The sequence below is a fragment of the Canis lupus genome, chromosome 9 (genome assembly GCF_011100685.1).
Source record: "Canis lupus familiaris isolate Mischka breed German Shepherd chromosome 9, alternate assembly UU_Cfam_GSD_1.0, whole genome shotgun sequence".
Taxonomy (NCBI): Eukaryota; Metazoa; Chordata; class Mammalia; order Carnivora; family Canidae; genus Canis; species Canis lupus.
The window spans coordinates 42320698-42330306 of NC_049230.1; positions in this window are offsets into that span (position 1 = coordinate 42320698).

Here is a 9609-nt window from a genome sequence, read left to right on the forward strand (position 1 = left end):
GGCATTGTACCTGGCTGTAATAGGTGCTAAATGCTTAAATGTATTTTATTTGTTTCAGCCACTCACTTCCTTCAGTATTAAGCATCTAATACGTAGTAGAGAAGTTGCATTAATGAATGAAAGTGGATTATTTCTGCATTTAATTATTTATATTTTACCTGGTTGCACAAAGGATGTGATATACAGGACATACATCCAGCAATATAGTGCAATTATATAGGGGAAAATGAAATCAGAACCAATGGAATATGGAACTGAGAATGGAATAACAAGATAAGTGGAAAAATAAAATGTATTCGTGGAGACCATGAAATTAGTTTTTGAATTTGTCTCTGAGTTTCCTGGTAAACAGAGAAAAGGGAAACTGCATTAATCGTAGTTCTACAATTCCAGGGTGCGGGGGTGGGAGGCAGAATGTCATTCCTCAGCGAAAAGAATTTAAAACAATTAATGCAGGCAGCCGGGGTGGCTCAGTGGTTTAGCGCCTGCCTTCAGCCCAGGGCGTGATCCTGGGGACCTGGGATTGAGTCCCACGTAGGGCTCCCTGCATGGAGCCTGCTTCTCCCTCTGCCCGTGTCTCTGCCTCTCTCCCTTTCTGTCTCTCATGAATAAATAAATAAATCTTTAAAAAAATAAAATAAAACAATTAATGCCTTTAAGATAAAGGAATTATAGGGCACCTGGGTGGCTCAGTGGTTGAGAGTCTGCCTTTGGCTCAGGTCAGGGTCCTGGGATCGAGTCCCACATCAGGATCCCCACAGGGAGCCTGCTTCTCCCTCTGCCTATGTTTCTGTCTCTCTGTGTGTCTCTCATAAAAAAATAAACAAAATCTTTAAAAAAAAGATAAGGGAATTATGGTCAGAGGCGGGACAGGTACAGAGACAGAGATAGATTGTGTTTGGGGGAAAGAACAGTGGCAACTCTAGCCCAGGAAGTAATTGGTGAGGCAGTATTTCACCTTTTGTGGGACAAATGCCTGAGGTACTTCTGATAACAAGATGAGATGCCACTTGTGGTCTCTGATAAGCACTCATCTCTTTCCGTATGGTGCCTCCCAAAGCCTTGGAAGGACTTTCCTGTGACATGAGTCCACGTTTAGAGAGGAAGTATAAGCCTTGTCTCTGGGAAGAGGCTGACCCTCTCCCAGGGCCTGCACTCTCTCCTCAAGAAGAGGCTCTGAATATGTTTCCCATGGAGGCGTGGGAGGAGAAATCAAGAGGTTCTCACCTAGCATCTCTCCTAGACCGGGCACTTCCTTTTGACTCCCAGGCTCTGGCCTGCAGCTGGGAGAGAGTTAATTGTGGTGACCCAAATCTGCAGTCCCATTTTCAGCATGCTGAAAATTACTTTTTAATCCTGGCTTTCAAGGCTTGCCTGGGGAGCCATCTGCTGCACCCTCCCCCACCTCGGGCACATGGGATTACTCCCACCTGCCCCGCCTAACTTGCTTTTGCGGGGCCTAATTCTGCTCCTGCCCATCCAGATAATAATAATTTGGAGGATGACAGTTTCATTTGTGGGGTGGGAAGAGAGCCTAGGTTTTAAAACAACAAAAACCCAGGTCTTCCAGCCCAGATTAAATAGGAAGCAATTTGAAAGGTCAGAATCCACAAACAATTTGCAGGTCTAGGATAATCAGACCTCCCAGACTCAGTGATGCGGTGCCATCTGCTGCAGGCTTCTGAGGCTGGGCAAACAGGGAGCTTGGGGTTTTTCTGGGCTCCAATACTTGGGCAAGAGTGGGTTACAAAGGGGGTGATGCACCCGTGTGGGTTCGTTCTACCCAAGGAAACAGCAGAAACCCCTAAACTCCCATTGGACAAGACTCCGAGATCATGGACCAATTTGTTAGACCACCTAATGTGTGTCTCAGGCTACAGCCTTAAGGACCTCACTAACCAGCGGAGGACAGAGATGAGTCAACAAAGAGGACCCAGTATGAGACCCAGTATAAACTGTGATGTGTGCTACAAATCCCCCGCTGAGGGAGCACCAACTCAAAATCTCAGTTGGGTGGGGTTTAAGATGAGCCTTGAATAGGAGTTCACCAGATCGACAGATGAGACCGGACATTCTGGGGAAAGGGAATCGCAGAGCCAGAGGTCTGAGAGGGGATGGTGCTTCTGAGGAGGATGCAGGGAAGGAGTTCTCATCTGCATGGCTGAGAGGGTTGATCGCTTGGGTACCACCCCTATGAAGGACAATCCGGCAATAATTTTTGAAATTTCAAATGCACATACCCAGAAATTCCACTTCCAAGAAAATTGTCTTGCAAACACACTCCCACATGTGCAAGGTGACGTACTCAACAAGGTTATTTAATGCAGCATTGTTTGTAATACTGAAAGGTTTGGAATGACCTAAATGCCCACCAACAGGAGACTGGTTAAGTATGGCCATACGAAGAATTCTCTGCAATGGAAGAAAGAATTAAGTAGTTCTTTTATGTTCTGGTATGAAATGATCTCCAAGAGTATGGTTAGGTGATTAAAAAAAAAAAAAAAAACAAGGAATCAACCAAATGCAATGTGTAGACCTTGCCTGAATTTTGATTTGAACAAAGCATCATCTGTTAAAAACGAGGGAGAGAGAGGGACGCCTGGGTGGCTCAGTGGTTGAGTGTCTATCTTTGGCTCATGGCGTGAGCCCAGGGTCCTGGAATTGAGTCCTGCATCAGGCTCCCCTCAGGAAGCCTGCTTCTCCCTCTGCTTATGTTTCTGCCTCTCTTTCTCTGTCTCTCTCATGAATAAATAAATAAAATCTTTTTTTAAAAAGGGGAGAAGGGGGGACCATCAGGGAAATCTGAATGCTGACTGGATGGTTTATGGTATATATATGTTTTACATGTAATAGATATTGTGGTTATGTTTTCTTGTCATTTTAAAAGCAATATATGCTGATTTATTTAGAGAAGAAATTATATGATGTCTGGTATTGGCTTTAAAATAATCAAGGGTAGGGAGGCACCTCAGTGGTTCAGTTGGTTAAGCAGCTAACTCTTGGTTTCAGCTCAGGTCATGGTCTCAGGGTCCTGGGATCAAGCCCCAAGTAGGGCTCAACACTCAGTGAGAAGTCTGTTCAAAGATTCTCTCTATCCCTCTGCCTCTCCCCCTGCTCATACTTTCACTTGCCCTCTCAAATAAATAAATAAATCTTAAAAAAAATAATCGGGGGTAGGGTGGGGGTGTCGATAAAATAAGATTGGCCATGTGTGAAAACTCTTGAAGTGGGCTGATGGCTATATGGGGGTTCACACTATTTTCTCTACTTTTGCATATGTGTGATTTTTTTCTATAATAAAAAGTTTTTAGAAAGCAAGAAGCAGAGTAGTATATTTAATATGCTGCCACTTTAAGTAAAAAGAGCAGACCCTCACAAAATATTATATATGTGTGTATACATATATATGTATGTATATGTACGTATATGTATGTATATGTATATATACACACACAGATGTGTATTTATTGAATGAATGAATATCTTTTGGGGAATTATCAGACTATTTGGGAATAAAATTAGCTTAAAAATAATTATAGTATATTCTGAAAAATGTGAGGATATGAAGAAGGAAATGAATAACAGTAAGCCAGGAGAGGGGGTAGTTGAAGATTTCTCAAAAGGAGATGACATCTGTGCTATAGCCCAAAAGATGCCCAGGAGCTTGCCAGATGAGGAGTGTGAGGAGTCACACATTTTGAATTGAGGGAAAAGCAGGAGCAAAGGCAAGAAACTTGAAAGAATATGGCATGTTTAACTAAAAATACTATTTTTGTATAAAAATTACCAAAATCAATACTGTACTGTTGACTTATATATAGAAATTTAACAATAGCTCTTCAATTAAAAAGAGGTACGCACCCACAAGAAGAAAAAAAAGTAGAAACAATAGACCTGCCTCTTTGCTCCTATATGTGTAACAAGTCTCTAGAAGAAACACATGCAGCTGGTAAAATCAGTTGCCTCCAGGAAGGCGGACTCTGGCTGGAGGACCAGGCAGGAAGGAGAGACTTTTCAGTTTTCTTTTTTGCATTTTTTTAAACATAAGACTGTTTTGTGTATTTATGTATTATTTATTTATTATTAAGGAAGCTCTGCCCACAATGTGGGGCTTGAACTCACAACTGCAAGATCAAGAGTCACATGCTCTACTGACTGAGCCAGCCAGGCATCTGGCTTCTTTTGAATTTTGAGTCAAATGAAAGCCTTACCTAAGCTTTTAAGTTAAGTTTTTTAAAAACAAAATAAGATTTGGAATCAGAATTACCTGTTTAGCTTGGTCAAGTTATTTAGTCTCTACTTCTATGAACCTGTTTTCCATCTATGGGATGGGGACAATAACATTAGAATCTTCATCATGGCAGTGCTGTGTGATTAAATGAAATAACATACTAAATTAAATAATGTAATAAATGAAATTCTGCATGGAGAGCACCCTTCTGAACCCCTGTTGACATAAATGGCAAGGCCAGGACTCAACCCACGACGATTTTTTTTCTTTTTTAAAGATACTTTATTTATTTATTCATGAGAGACAGAGAGAGGCAGAGACACAGGCAGAGGGAGAAGCAGGCTCCATGCAGGGAGCCCGACGTGGTACTTTTTTTTTTAAATATTTTTTTTTCAATTTTTATTTATATATGATAGTCATAGAGAGAGAGAGAGAGGCAGAGACATAGGCCGAGGGAGAAGCAGGCTCCATGCACCGGGAGCCCGACGTGGGATTCGATCCCGGGTCTCCAGGATCGCGCCCTGGGCCAAAGGCAGGCGCCAAACCGCTGCGCCACCCAGGGATCCCCCGACGTGGTACTTGATCGGGAACTCTGGGATCACGCCCTGAGCGAAAGGCAGACACTCAACTGCTGAGCCACCCAGGCATTCCCCCGCTTTTTTTTTTTTTTAAGATTTTATTTATTTATTCATGAGAGACAAAGAGAGAGAGGCAGAACCCACGATGATTTGATTCCACAGGCCGTGCCCTTTCTGATCCAAAAGTTAATCACCCAATCAAGTTCAAGACAGCCTCCAGGTTGAAGATGGGAATGGGATCAGTAGGATCTCTGAAGTTTAGATGTTATGGTCTCATGGATCTTTATTATTCATGAGCCGCTCTGCCAGGGAGCATGTGCAGGTGCTCATCATCAACACTCCGGTATTTTCAGTGGCCTTGTCTCTCCTAGGAAGGATCACTGAAGGTCAAATGGATGAAAGGTGTAGTCTTGTCTATAGGACTAGGACCAAATCTTACTCTCTGAGAGATAAGTGGTTCTTCCCAGAGCTCCTCACAGAGTGCTGGTTCCAACAGTAGAGAACCCTGATCTGAAAGTCACGAGGTTTGACACCCAGGGTTGGGAGTTGAGGTTTGTCTTTATTGACAAAACATATAACATAAATCATATACCTTAACCTCACCAGGCCTCAGTTTTCTCATCTGCAAAATGGGAATAAAAATGCTTGCCCTAGCTACCTCTCGGGGTTGACGTGAATAGTTAATGGAAAGATATGTGTGAAATGACTTTTTGTAACTTAGACTTGAGGCTATTAGGATATTTCCCGATCCACTTTACCCACACATATTCTTTGGTCCACAGATATATATCTTCTATATAAGTTAAAAATGTGATCAAAGGTAAGTTGAAAACGCTGACCTTCCATTAGCAACTCGAAGCTGTCACTTTGAAGTTCCTGAAACTGTCCTCCTCTCCTCTGTCAAAAAGATTACAACACACACAGGTGGGTGGGAAGGATCCTGTGCCCCATAAATACACGTAGGCGATATCCATCTATTTCAAATGTCTGTCCTTGGTGAGAGCTGCAGCTGTCTTGATGTGGCTAAATGAAGTAGGGAAAAATCAGAAAAATGCAAATGAGATTCTTATTTTAGGCAAATCAATCTCAGCAATGCTCATATCTGATCAAGATTATCTTTAGGACGATCATTAGGATAATGGATTAATGCAAAAGTTTATTTTTGCCCTGTCTGTTCTCAGCCCTTGAGATCCTTCAAATCACATCTTGACTCTGCCAGACTCCCCCCACAAGCCCCTTACAAGCCAGTGTGGTAACAGTATCCCCAGCCTTAGTGCTGGAGGGGACCTTGGCAGTCACAGGGTCTAATCTAGCTCACCACAGGTCACCGGCACCGCACTGCCGTACTCACGTGACGTGAGCCAGCTGCAGCCTCCCTTGGACTGGAGGGTTTCCTTTGGGGAGCCCCAGAGAGGGGATGAGGAAGACTTTGGGGACTTTTTTCATGAGGAAGTCTTTGAGGGATAGTGCAGTGAGGAGGTTAAGGGCATGAGCTTGGAAATCAGGCAGTCCTGGTTGAATCCCAGCTGTCTTGCTTACTTCCTATGTGATCCTAGCTTCTATGAGACTCATTTTCCTCATTTGTAAAATGGGGATGACATCTATTTCATAGGATTGCAGTGTGATTTAAATGAGCATCATGTGTACAAAGCACTTTGTGACATGTCTGACATGGGGTAAAAGTAAGAGCTTTTCTTTTTTTTTTTTTTTTTTTAAATTTTTTATTTATTTATGATAGTCATCACAGAGAGAGAGAGAGAGAGGCAGAGACACAGGCAGAGGGAGAAGCAGGCTCCATGCACCAGGAGCCCGACATGGGATTCGATCCTGGGTCTCCAGGATCGCGCCCTGGGCCAGAGGCAGGCGCCAAACCGCTGCGCCACCCAGGGATCCCGAGCTTTTCATATAAAGCTGAGCACTTCATATATATCGGCACTGTCTCACAATTTTTCTGTGCACTTATTTAACACCAGCAACAGCCTTACAGCATAGGTGTTACTAGTCCGCTCTTTAAAAAACACACACAAGGGGCACCTGGGAGGCTGAGTAGTTGAGCGTCTGCCTTCGGCTCAGGTTGTGATCCCGGGATCTTAGGGTCGAGTCCCACATCAGGCTCCCCACAGGGAACCTGCTCCTCCCTCTGCCTCTCTCTGTGTGTCTCTCACGAATAAATAAATAAAATCTTAAAAAAAATACATACATACCAAAAAAAGGAGGAAACTGAAGACCCTGAGAGGTCAAGGTACACGCAAAGTGGCAGAGTTAAGATTTGAACCCATGGCTCTAGAGCCCAAGCTCTCACTCCTACCATTCAGCTATCGCTAGCTCACTTTTTGAACTAGCAAAGATGGAGAAGGAGTCTTCCTGCCTGGCACAGAAGCTGTACTTGTAGTGAACCCTTCCAGAATTCTGTATAATGAGAAAAAGAGGGCACCAGGTCAAGAAGGAAGGGGCAGGTAAAGGAGAAGATAGAGGGAACACAGTGCTTTCACAATGCAATATGGAAAGAGAGAAAGAGAGAAAGAGAGAGAGAGAGAGGAGAGAAAGAGGCAGTGGCATCCCATCGGCAGGCAGCCACCTTCTGGTGTGGAAAGTCCATCACCTGGTCAGAGCCCCCAGCACTCCTGTCCTGAGCCTGAAGCTTTAGTTAAGGATCTCTCTCCCCTGCGTGGTAGGAAGGGGGCTGGAGAGACATCCTAGGTCTTTGTAGAGATGAAAGTCAAGGCACACTCCCAAAGCCTTTTTCATTTCAAGCATTAGATCACTTTGAACCAGAGCCACAATGGGACTGGAAAGTGGGAGTCAGACCGGAGAAAATGGTATTTGGAAATATCCTCCCTCTGAGTCCAAAAATGTCTGGCTATGGAAAAGCCCAGATTCTTAGGAGCAGCATAATGATTGAGACTAAAGACTCAGAACTCAGGCCTATTTCAGCTGTAACACTCACTAGATCCATGACCTTGGGAGACAGCTTAACTTGGGGGCTTGGTTTTCTTATCTCTGAAGTGGGGCTAACAATACCTTCCCATAGGGTTTTGAGGATTAAATATGAGAATTTGTACAGAGCCGAGATAGGGTCTGGCACAGAGCAAATGGTTAATAAATTGTAACCAGTTATTGTTACATGTGGTGGTTTAAAATTTCTGAAAGACCAAAATACTGAAACAAAACAAATGAACATGGGGGAAAGAAAAAGACAAACAAACCAAGAAACAGACTCTTAAGTATAGATGGAACAAACCGAGGGGGTCTGGCAGGGGATGAGGGAAATAGGTGATGGGGATTAAGGAGGGCACTTTCAATGAGCAGCGGGGGTTGTATGGAAGCAATGAATCACTAAATCCTACACTTGAAGCTAATATTGCACTTGTGTGTTAACTAGCTGGAATTTAAATAAAGATTTGGGGTACAGGGAAAAAAATAAAAGACAAAACTGCATACTCGGTTGACTGTGTGTGTCAAGTCGGGGGTGTGTACATACATACACATAAAATGCATTGATACACGTTTCCCCTGATATGGAACTGAAAACCAACACATGCTTGAATCAAAACGGGGCACGGTCTTCCTACTCCTCAGTCCAATGGGGCCTCGGCAAAACAGAGATTATTACCCCATTTTCCAGATCAGGAATCTAAGGGACTCAGCAGTATCTAAGAAGCTTGCTCAAGGATTCAAGGCTAATCCAATGTCCCTTCTACCCTTTTCTTAGCCTTCCTCAGAATTTATGCCCACCTCCCCCTCCCACGCAAATTCTTTTTCAAACAATAGGATATGGATTTCCCCTAAACCTCAGTCTGGTTATGGGGAGGAGGAGACATGTAAGAAGAGGGGAGACGACAAGGAAAGCAGAGGATGACAGAGGAGGGTGAGGTGAAGTTACTGAGACCCGGTCCCCTCCTCAAAGCCAGGGTAGCACCCTCCCCCCCTGCCTGCCCCACCCCCAGCCTCGCGTCTTCGCCGGCCTCCCTGCCTCTTCCTAAGGGCTTACAGGGATGCCGCGAAGGTTTTCCCCACAGCGGGGTCTCTGGGCTCCTGGGACCCTGGGGTGTCTTCTGAGCCTCTTGCCCACCCTGCTGCCAGCTCCGTGAATGCTGCCTGGCTCCGGGCTGTGAAGGGCGGGTGGTACAGAGGAGATTCCAGAAGGGAAGATTGGGTTGGGGGGTGCAGAAGCTGCACTCTGACGATGGAGGCAAAGGGAAGGTTCTGCAGAAAAGACATCATTGTGAGGACTGTAGGAAATAGGCTGTGCAAAGGGCCGGGCGCCGAGCCTGGCGCGCAGTAGGACTCTGCATGCAGAGGACGGTCCTCCCTGCCCCCAGGGAGCTCTTGGAGACCCCCACCTGCCAAAGCTGCGTGTCCATTTGTCTCACACACTCAGGCTTCACTCCATTACACTTGGAAATTTGGCTTCATTGATATGAAGGGGCTAATTACTACATGAAACATAATTACAAGACAGGAAATGGATTTATAGACACTGTCAGTGGGCGGGGCGGCGGCGGCTGGGGATGCTCTGTGCTCTACAGGGCTGGTCGCTGCGCTGCCCGCTGCCCGGGAGCAGGCTCCGCTTCCGCTGCTGGGAGTTCTCGCTTTACAGAAAAGTGTGCTTCGGGAGGGGTCGGCGGTGCCACAGATTTCTAGAAATCAAATCCAGTTTTCCCTCTGATTGTGTTACACAATTGGCGGTATGTTCCCACTGGATTCCGCAACGTAATAAACACCATTCTTAAGAATGGAGTCAGTCCAGGGACCCCTGGGTGGCTCGGTGGTTGAGCGTCTGCCTTTGGCTCAGGTCCT